We start from the raw sequence: 12,175 nt of genomic DNA, 5'->3' as shown, positions 1-12,175 counted from the left end.
GCCCCCCTCTCCTCCTGTGGCCGGAGGACAGAATGCACCCGGCGACACAACAAACGTCTACAACGGACACAAAAGTGAGTTTTATTCTTTATTGGGATTACTTCCCCCCTCCCACAATGTTTGCCATTGTGGGAGGGGGGAAGTCATGAAAAAACTAAGACAGCAAGGCTATTGGTCACCGTATCTACAGGCGATGGTAGATGAAATACTGAACCAATGTGAAATTTGCACTGAAAACAATGTGCGTAAGGGTGTTAAAACACCAGTGGGACACATTCCAGTCCCAGAGGGACCGTTCAAACACTTAGCCCTAGATTATGTCGACATGATCAAAACTGTACAGGGGAAACGATACATGCTTGTGATAATTGATCGTTTCAGCCGTTGGGTGGAGGCGCATCCGTCCAAGGACTTAGGGGCAGAAACGGTGGTTAAATTTTTGATACGAGAAGTCATTCCAAGATTTGGCATTCCTTCTGAAATAAGCTCAGATAACGGTGCAGCGTTTGTACAAAAAGTAGCCAAGGGTATTTTACAACAACTGCGAATCAAACAAAGACTCTCTGCAGTATACCACCCGGAAAGTAATGGGATGGTCGAACGTATAAACGGAACGCTAAAATCAAAAATAAACAAGATTTGTGCCAGTACAAAGCTTAATTGGGTGGATGCTTTACCACTTGCTTTGATGCAATATCGCACACAAACCCATAGAAGCACTCATCTAACACCGCATGAAATGCTAACGGGTCGACCCATGCCAACACCACAGATGAGAGGTCCATATAAGGGGCCTAGTCTTGAACAGTTACAAACTGAGCTGCAAGACTACATGAAACACCTAACGGCCATCCACAGATCGATCTACCTACAGGAAAAAGAAAGGGAGCCAGATCCCAAACGAGACATTGAGAGACCAGTGGAGCCGGGGGACAAAGTCTACATCAAAATCTTCAGACGAAAGTGGCATCAACCACGTCGAGAGGGTCCATATACTGTCATACGAGCCACACCAACGGCAGTCCAGGTGGAAGGAAGCACCACGTGGTACCACTTAAACCACTGCTGCAAAGTCCAGGACTCAAAAAAGGGCAGTACTGCACTGATTGATGATATCAAGAAAAATGACTGTGAGAATAATGTTGACAGTGACAAGCATTCTATTGTGGATGCTCTCAGGAAACCTGGGACAGCTGCAGGAGATGCAGAGGAAGCTGAGCAGGGTCCGAGGAGATCAAAACGGCTGGCAGCAGGCAGACAGAGTCCAGGCAGCAGTGAGCAACATCCCACAGGAAACAGATAAGTGCGATGCAAAGACATACACAACAGCACACAGAGAGACAGGACCAAGACTAGCATTGACTACACATGACCAACGACATGGAAAAATAATGACTAGACGAGACGTTCACAAATACTGGGACTGGTATACAACCTGGCACACGCCAGACGAGTTAGAGGGAAAACCTGTATATTATGAGGTGGCTGTGACGTCCAAAGATCGTGATAGAAGACAGCTGTGTGCGTTCAAATTCAGTCAAACAGGAGAGAAAACTTGGGGAGTAGGACCCTGTGAAGTAAAGCTTAGCATAGGAAGAGATATTGAGATAACAATGGAGACGGGTTACACCCCACGATTTGAATATTATGCTCATATCGCAGCAAAAAATCCAGAGGCTAACATAGAGGAAAGAGTAACATTAAAACTTGAGCGCAGAGACTACACTGATGTAATAATTCCAAAAGACATACGGCTGTTATCAGAGATCAATGGAGACCGAGTTAGAATTCACATTCCACCACAAGAAGTATCAAGCAGTTTAATTAGAAGGGACATTCGGGTGCTGGAGACAGAAACATCAACAGCAGTGTAGGGCTCACAGCTACTCCAGAAAGTTTCATTTGGATTAAAGACTGAATGCAGTGAGATTTGTCAACAAATTCTCTCCATGCTTCAAGATGGAGGTCGTTCTTTGTCCCCCTCCAAACAAAGACAAACGACCCCCACCCCCCACAGGTATCTGGAGATACCCAAAGGCGTCTCATTGGCTGATACCAACAGGAAATACAACTTCCAGGTTGAGACACAAAAGTGTCCTGCAGCCACCCCCTTCTCTCTTCTCTTCTCAACTCCCTGAGGAACAGTATGCCTGCTGTCCTGGTCTGATCTTCCAGGAGGAAGACCAGGCCATCCCCCTCTGTCTCCAGCTCTAAGGGAAGGCCGGTGAAAACCCAAACCAAGTGGGCCCACCACAACGCTTCTAAGTTTCCTGCCTGTGATCTATACTGGACATAATCACAGAGACCCTCACCAAGCTTCTGGAGCCAACAGCAACCAACGCTACCACCACCAAGACCCAACCAGGAACCAGATTCTTCCTCAAAAGGAGTGCTGCTTTCCCCTTTCAACTCTGGACTTTGTGGTATAGTACTGGGCAGTTAGTAAGCAAGAACAAGTTTGTTAAGTTTTAATCAATGGTGTTGATCTGTTGTGTGTTTAAGTATATTTGTTGGGATATTTTGTGTAGCTAGATCACTTGAAGTTGTATGATTAATGTTGCTCTACATATCTCAAGTTGTACATGTAAACTAACTATAACTCCTTTGATTTGCTCACACACTAATCCACATGAAATATACTTTAATCTGGCTTCCTACAACACATAGACCTTCAAGACCGCATGGTCTATTGTTCTTCAAGAACAAAAGGGCTTCCGCCATTTTGATTTATTTAAATGACCGCCTTTCGGCCGCCATTTTGTTACACTTTCTTTCTCAACCACATTTCCACTGTAAATAGTCTTTTAGATTAGTTATCGTGTGTTCTGTTTGCTTTGCTTTATTTAGAATAAATATGTTTTTGGATTAATATGCTTCTCCCTTTAATGTTGCACATGAATGAGTGATTTGCTAACCTCTGCTATGGAAAAGAACTCAAAATTCCTTCAACCGTTACTAAATATTAATAAGGTAATTCGATTATAATTATATTCATAATTAATAATCAATGTTCCAAATTGATAATTTGTTAACTTTATGAGACTGATTAACTATGATTTGCTATCTTTTCCTATTCCTAAGTGAATAGGTGGTGCCCCTGAGTAACTTTAATTCATTTAAAGTATTAAATATAAATTTAGTCAATTTCTGATAGCAAAATTGATCTAAATTAGCTTTACCTCTAAATATTTTGGTACCCCTCATGGAGGCAATGTGTATCTGAACCAGATACCCCTACAGCAGAAAACGGGGTAATATGTGGGTGGACAACCAGACATCTCAAAGGAGATTCAACTTGGGGAGGGGAAGTGTGTGATATCAAGATTTTAAACACAGACAGAGGGTGGATGGTCGAACTCGACAGAAGAATAGTGCAATTAGAACACACATATGCCTTAGAGACCATAGCTACTGATGATCGTGGACATCAGGTGAGAGAGATCTTACCTTGGTCGGCCCCCTTTTACATAAATGAGAATTCTAATCCACATGCACTTACCCATAGCCATGAGGTCACGACACCGAGAATAGAAGCGCGCATAATCACAACACCAAGGCTAGGTTTGACCACTGCACCACGAATTAGGTCAGAGCCAGACACACACACGGAACCAGACACACACACAGAGTTGAAACCACGCACAGAACCAGACACACACACAGAGTTGAAACCACGCGCAGAGCCAGACACACACACAGAACCAAACACACACACAGAGTTGAACCCACGCGCACAACCGGACATACACGCACCTACTCACACACAACAGGAGCCAACTTCCCAACCTGATTTGATAGGCCAGAATGAGGAAGCAAAGACTACCATAAAAACGGTGCAGTACCCCCCGCTACATTGGTTGCCGCCCATGCCGCCCCCCACAACAGAAAAGTATCCCCCAAAGGAAAAGAACAAAAGAAAGGAAATAACAGCTACAACGGAGGTCACAAAGACAACCCTAAGAGTAAATTATGGGCATCGGCTATCGATGACAACATTAGCAAATCAGCAACAGGAAATAACTGCCCCACCTAGTACAACAAAGGTAGCGCCTGGGAAGTGGCCGCCACATCCAAGGGCAAGATCTCCAGCACACAAGACAAACAAACGAAAGACACTGGGCACAACCACAGCAACTATAACAGAGAAAGACTTGGACTATTATGACACATATGACGACAACCCAGGATTAGAGGACGTAAATACAGACAGAGACCAGTGGAGATTAGTAAAACCAAGACACAGAAAATTACAACCTATTGCAGATGAATTGTGGGAAACAGCTAGCCAAAACAAATGGTATAAATGGGCAATGTATACAATTAAAGAGATGACACATAATGAATGTATAGTGTGTGCAGAATCTCCACTGTCTATTCCTACTGCTATGCCTGAAAAACACACGTTTGAGGAATGTGCCCGAGTCCAAAGTCAATTATGCAAGGAAGGGAAATTTAAGTCACGAGAGGAAGTCCCAATTATTTTTAGATATCCTATGTGTGGAATTCAATGCAGACTGTTACACGGGTCTAGGAAAATTCACAGCTATCTGGACAGTTGCCCGTACTGCAAATTTCATGAACAATGTGCTGAGTTCAGCTTGTTGACATCCCAACACGAGCCCCCTACTGACTACAAGGTAGACTACACCTTGGACTATGAATGTTTTGCTAGTGGAGGATTCCTAGGAGAAGGTGGAGGAGTAGAAATTGGAAATACATCTGTGCATTGTAATGTTACTTGGGTATTATCATGGTTCCCTCACACTAAATTCTCCCCGTTATTCATAAATAAGCCAATTTGGTTTGAGAATCCAGTCACCTTAGATCAAACCTGTGAAAATTTAACAATGACCACCCCATTCATGCATACACTTAGCGAGCAAACCCAGGCGATTGCAGATAGCTATTGGATTTGTGGTAACGACACTTTAAGTAATATCCTTCCACCAAGATGGATTGGACTTTGTGCGTTAGTTAGACTAAGAGTGCCAATGATTGTTATGTATGAGGGAGTGGAGGAAACTATTAACATTGACACATCCCCAGAGGAAATACATAGGAACAAACGAGGATTTAGCCCGGTCGAAAGAATTCACCTAAATGAGATTGGACAACCTGTAGGGATCCCAATGGAATTCAAAGCTCAGAATGAGATCAGAGCAGGTCTGGAATCAATACTCCCGTGGATCACAATAAACAAAAATGTTAACTGGATAAATGTGTATTACAACCAACAGAGATTCATCAATTACACAAGTGAAATTCTGAAAGCAATCGGTGAGCAGTTGCATGCAACTAGTATAATGGCATGGCAAAACAGACAGGTGTTAGAATGGATGTTAGCAGAAAAGGGAGGTGTCTGCAAAAGATTTGGTAAATACTGCTGCACCTTTATTCCTAATAATACAGCACCTGATGGATCTTTCACTAAAGCCATGGCTAAATTACAAAATCTAACCACTGAAGTGAAGGACAATGCTGGTCAGGGTGGCCTGTCTCTGGACTGGCTGGACCTAAATTTAGGAAAAGTTGGAGCCATAGTGGCTAAAGCAGCAATCATTGCTGTTATAGTTCTAATTTTGATTCTCTTTCTGTTCTGTTGCATCGCACCTATCGTGAGGAGATATGGACTGGGACTGCTGGCCAGCCAGGCAAAGGAAGTTCTGAACATACAAGGAGCTCACATGCTAAATGCAATGGCAGACATGAACCCTGAGATGCAAGGGGTCATGGGGCTACCGGACTTGTTCCCACAACCTGCCTATATGGACGATAGCGATGATCCGGATCAATGGGAGGAAAGTGAGGTGGTATAAACCAAACAGGGAAATGGTAAGAGGTAATTGAAATAGCGGAAAAGACATTCACCAGAACGTCGGGGGACGGGTGAGAATTATGTATCACACATAATGTTTATCTTGTGTATCCTACCTAAATGTCTATATTTGAGAAAAAAAAAAAAAACTATATATATCCATATATACAGGTAAACATATAAGACATATAAAGACAGCTACATATTCATGTGATTTTACTTTGGTTTTGTGTTATCTTTGCAGTTGTTTTGTGGCATGTTTGGATACTTTGGGCGTGGCTTGTTGGGGCCACATCCCTGTGGGTCTAGTGTGGCCGCATTGTCATTTGGGTGGTCAGGTTTGAAGTTCCGAAAAATTTTCAATTTTTATGTTCATTATATTGCTGAAGTCATGTTTAATCATATAAAGGATGTGTAATCAGTAAAGCTAAAGCATATAAAAGATATTGTGATCATTTGTCATGTAAAATGCATGCATCATGTTGTTGTTTTGAACCATGTTAAAATGCATATATCATGTTATTGTTTTGTACCATATAGGAATGTACATACATCATGTTTGTTGCTAGAGTTAGAAGCCATGTCACAATGTAATGTGTAACATGCATAATATGTCTTGATGATGATTGATTTGTGATATACTCTGAATGTAAAACATATAGTGGGCAGTTATCAGGTTCAGATTGTGAGGTGACGCTCTTAAAAGTGTATGGCCGCCATGACGGGATGGGACCGCATCCGCCTTTTCCCTGTATACAGCCGACAGGGTTTTTCACGGATTGCACACTGGGGGAGCTGCATCTCACAATATGGGCATTATATATGGGTTCATTAACTTTCTATAATTAACGTGTGTTATGTAACAGAATAGCCGCTAAATACATATTTTAGGGAAACATATTATATGCATAGATTAGGGCTGCATAGGTTTGCTGTAACAAGTGCTTAATTACATGTAATCTTTCTACACTATTCCTCTTCCACACACAGGAACCATAATTTGGAACTAAATTCATAGGGAACACATTTTGTTAATTAAACCTTACATTTTTTGATAATGGTTAACACCATTATAAGGGAGGATATGTAGGATAAATCCATAGGTGAATCCACATTGAAATGTGACCTAAGCACACAGGTGAAATATCAAACTCATGGGAAAGGAAAACCTCTTGGACGAAAGTCAGCATAGCGTATCCTGAGCGGAAGATCTGGTTAATACGATAACATTAAAATAAAAACAGAAGCTTCCAGGTGTACTCACATATCAAATGATTGTCATAACAGGAAAGTACAGGACAGTAAAACCTTAGTTACAAAGAAACAATGACGCACGAATTGAAGTGAAATGAGTTTGTGAGAGGCGTTGTCTCTCAGTTGTTGTTCTGACCATTGGATGTAATGTTTCATATGTTTTTACTAACTGCCAATTAAATCCCGCACAAGGCTGTGATTCGATACTATCTGTTCGTCAAGTGTTTTCTTTAAAGATTTTCTACAACATTTACAACCCGTTTTTTACATTTCTCTAACAGAAAAGACTGTAAGGATGAAGACTAGCTGGTTAGTTTGGTTTTGGTCCGTCTGGTTAACCGGTAAAAAGGCTCCAAACAGCCGCTTCCCCGGACTTTCTCCCGGTGTTGCGGTTGAACTGGTTACCGGTTTAACTGGTGACCGGAAGAGCAACAGTTAAACACAAATAAAGAAAATACATGGCTGCTCTCTGTATCTACTTATTTTATTATGAAGTCTGGAGTCTTTATAAAAGTCTACATAAAAAGGTTGAAGTGTGTTTTAAACCACAGACGTTCATTTGGCTGAAAGTCACCAAGTTACCATGGTCACCAGTTAAACCATAACACCTGTCAGCCACTGAGGTTAGCATTAGCATAAGCTAAATAAAGTGTTTAAAGTTATAATAAACGGTCAGTTAGAGTAATTAAATCCAAACTATGGAACACTTTGCTCTTGTTTTTAGTGTTTTATGGTTTGCTTTTATTTATTGTTTTTTTTAATTGTCTTTTAAAAAGCAATGAATCTATTTATTTTAGTGTTTATTTCCTGTTTTATTTATTTTATTGTCTCTTGTTCTGTTTGTTTGTGTACAGCACTTTGTTGTGGCTGTTGTTGTTTTAAAGTGCTTTACAAATAAAAGTTGAAAGTTGAGTTGAGTATTGTTTAGTTTCAGACAGAAATTAATCCGTTCAAACGTTTAATTTATCTCAGTATTTTATATTTATTTAAATACATTTAATAGTTTAAATCTACTTGATGATTTAAGTTACAAAAGTTTCAGATTTCTGAACTTTAAAGGTTGAAAAATAAAACAATAATCAAATTTTAATCAACACAAATAAAGAGTTTAAAACTCAAACATCCGGATTCTGTTTGTTGTTTCAGTAAACAGTCTTTATTTATTTAAATGTTTATTTGTTTATGTTTCTGCTGTGAGTTTAAATATTTATGAGATTAATTATAAAAAGTTACTGAATCTTAAAACAGGAATTAATAAAAAAAAAATAAACATCTATTTTTATTAATTTCCTTCAAAATGTTATTAAGTGTTTTTTTTCCTCCTTCTGTGGTTTAATAAATAATAAATAATAAATAAGTTTTAATAACAAACTGTTTGTGCTTTTTACAAGATGCTTTTTAATCAAATCAAATCAGTGATTTAATCAATTTATAATTTAATCAGTTTATTATTTAATCAGTTTATTATTTAATCAATTTATTAATTAATCAGTTTATTATTTAATCAGTTTATGATTTAATCAGTTTACTATTTAATCATTTTTTTCTTTGATCATTTTATTATTTAATCATTTTATTGTTTCATTATTTATTCATTTTATTATTTAATCATTTTATTATTGATCAGTTTAGTCTTTGATGATTTTATTATTTAATCATTTTCTTTAAGTTCTGCAGCTCGTACGGCGGGAAGAGGTCAAAGGTCGGCTCGGCCGTGTCGTTCACGTCATCATACTCCAACAGCTGGGTACAGGAAGCAGACTCAAAAAGTTAGCTAAGTCGTTAGCTTAGCAAGCTACTTAGCTAAATGCTTAGCCAAAAACTTAGCTAAGTAGTTAGCTTAGCAAGCTACTTAGCTAAATACTTAGCAAAAAAGTTAGCTAAGTAGTTAGCTTAGCAAGCTACTTAGCCTAATACTTAGCCAAGAAGTTAGCTAAGTAGTTAGCTTAGCAAGCTACTTAGCTAAATGCTTAGCCAAAAACTTAGCTAAGTAGTTAGCTTAGCAAGCTACTTAGCTAAATACTTAGCAAAGAAGTTAGCTAAGTAGTTAGCTTAGCAAGCTACTTAGCTAAATACTTAGCCAAAAAGTTAGCTAAGTAGTTAGCTTAGCAAGCTACTTAGCCTAATACTTAGCCAAGAAGTTAGCTAAGTAGTTAGCTTAGCAAGCTACTTAGCCTAATACTTAGCCAAGAAGTTAGCTAAGTAGTTAGCTTAGCAAGCTACTTAGCTAAATACTTAGCAAAGAAGTTAGCTAAGTAGTTAGCTTAGCAAGCTACTTAGCTAAATACTTAGCCAAAAAGTTAGCTAAGTAGTTAGCTTAGCAAGCTACTTAGCTAAATACTTAGCCAAAAAGTTAGCTAAGTAGTTAGCTTAGCAAGCTACTTAGCCTAATACTTAGCCAAGAAGTTAGCTAAGTAGTTAGCTTAGCAAGCTACTTAGCTAATGACTTAAGAGTTAAGTGTTTAGCTACATGTTGTGCATTAAAAGAGCAGTGACACAAAAAGGCATTTTATTAAAAATGAATAAAGGAAAACATAAAATTATTATGTATTATGATCAAAAACAAACTAATTGAGGGAAACTTGGAAGACTGAAAGATGAAAATAATTTATTGTAAAGATATAGAACATAAAAACTCTATCGGGTCACTTTAGACCAGTGATCATCAACTGGCGGCCCGCGGGCTGAATCCGGCCCGCCGAACTGTCCAATCCGGCCCATGACTGGATTCCAAAATTGTAAATCAAGGAGAAAATATGATGTGGTCCGCACTATTAAAGCAACTGAAAACAGCAATGAAGCCCCGAGCACTACTGTTATACTGTGGATTTCTTCTTCTTCCTCTTCCGGAGGCAATTTCGTCCCGCTACTAGTCCTACAACTTGAAGAGTTGCAGGACAAATTATATATCAAAACGTGCGGTTTGATCGGGATCGGTGTGCTATTACTTTTCTCTACAGAATACTTACTTACGTCGCGAAAAACTGCCCAAAATTTTGAATTGAAATGAATGGGACGGCCGAAAAAAATGAGTGAAAAAAAATAATTGGATTTTTAAACGTCTACTTCTCCGGCATAATTTCACCTAGAGACTCCATTTAAACTTTAAACAGTAGACACAAGTCTTGTGTATCGGTGTATTAATCCACGTTTCGATAGGTCATATAGTTTTTTATCAATCCCTGTTCAATGACCATGATCATTTTTGGAGAAATTCTGAGATTATAATGGGTGTGTATTGCACGGAAAGCTCGTGTCACAGTGTGTGACATCATCACCAGAGTGTAGAGGGAGAGGAAAAACTGTCAAAAAATAAATTTGAAAACTGCGCTCCAGGCCGCAAATTACACTCTACAGAAATAATTTATACATAGAAATGTAGGAAAATTAGTCTTCTCCCTCACAATCCTCTGGTAAAGCTGTCAGAGTTATAGTTTGGGCGTAGGACGCACAGATGATCCACCAACACCACCAACAGCCTCATTGGCTCCCATATTAAAAACAGAGATAAAAAGGGAGATGTAACAGTTTTTTTAGATCGCTCTAACAAAGCTATTTTTTCATTTTTCTTAAAAAAAACATGTAGACGTTCAGGAAGAACTCAGGACGCTCAAAGTGAAGTCGGATCAATGATAGGTATTATGGTTTTGCCAAAAATGCTTTCTGTTCGAGGCCAGAAATTCCAGTCTGTCCACCTCTGGCTGCTGTCACTGTTCAGGAACATTCAGGTGGCAGTTAATTCTGTTGATTGCTCTGCTCTGATTGCCTTTGCCACACTCCTAACACATGCATACATATGCTTCAAACAGGCGCGCGCGCGCGCACACACACACACACACACACACAGGTAACTTTATGCGATTTTCGCTACACACACACACAAATGTGCGCATAAGCGCGCACACTCCTCCAGATACACGTTTCACACACTCACAAACACACACACACATTTTGAGGTTAAAGGGCATAGTTATAAATCTCTGAAGAATCTCATCATAGTGTACACACACCGGCAGTAGTGGCCCTTTCACTAATTCCCCAGAGGAAATTATCTAGTTATTAATTTAGGGTTCGACTGTAAATATGTTTGTTTTGGTTTTTCTCTGTTTCTGACAAAATAAACTGATGAGAAACAGTTTGTTGAAAAGTTTCTGAAGCAAGAAGAAAACATGAAAATAAATCAGGATATGAAGCCTCTGGGTCTTATTGTTCATATATATTCATATTATAATATATATTATAGATATATAATGTAATTATATCCTTTATCACAGCATCATTTCTACGTACAAACGTACTCGTGTCTCTCTTTTATGAGTCAGTTTATCAGTTTCCTCAAATTTTAAAATGCCTAAAAATGCTTCAAATAAGTCATTATAGTCTGTTGATACATATTAGAGCATAATATGGCCAGAAATGACAGAAAACACCAAATTATGGGATGTCCAAAAATGACCCAATCAAAAAAAACTCATACTATGAAATGTTGATTTTTGTCAAAAATGGTCAAATTTTAAAACGCTGAAAATGGGCCAATTATAATCTGTTGAAACATTTCAGTTAAATGTTAAATAGAGTCAGTTGTAATAAAGATTTAAAAATATATCTATATTTGTATGTTTATTACATCACTGTCAACATCTGTAGAGTCTCTGGTGTTTGTAGTGAGTCACAAAGAGCTGAGAGGAAATAATACAGACAGAAAACATGGAAAATAAATCATTTGTTGCTGACATTCTCAATATATTAAAGGCCTGTTTAGGCCTTTTGAGGGTTTAATGTAAAATAATGTTCCTCCAGACTGAGACTCTTCTGTAGAAATCTTTGTAAAGAAACATATTTCATGTGTTTTATTTTTACTGTCCAGACTTCCTAAAAAAGGATTTGGGCCTAAAATGGTCTGGAACCAAACTTTTCTTTCCTCTATTAATTAATTTTAACACTATAGCATCGTCTAATTTATTGCTAAAAACAGAAAACTGTAATTAAACCCTGGCAGTTTAAATGTGAACACATGATATTTTTATGGTTTTGTTTCCTATAGTTTCTATATGTTCTATGTTCATATCAACTTGTGCACAATAAATAAAGTGAACAGTAAATCTG

Source organism: Centropristis striata, chromosome 14, assembly GCF_030273125.1.
Source record: "Centropristis striata isolate RG_2023a ecotype Rhode Island chromosome 14, C.striata_1.0, whole genome shotgun sequence".
NCBI classification, from domain to species: Eukaryota; Metazoa; Chordata; class Actinopteri; order Perciformes; family Serranidae; genus Centropristis; species Centropristis striata.
The sequence above is the reverse complement of the archived record's forward strand: the minus strand, read 5'-3'. Positions refer to the sequence as shown.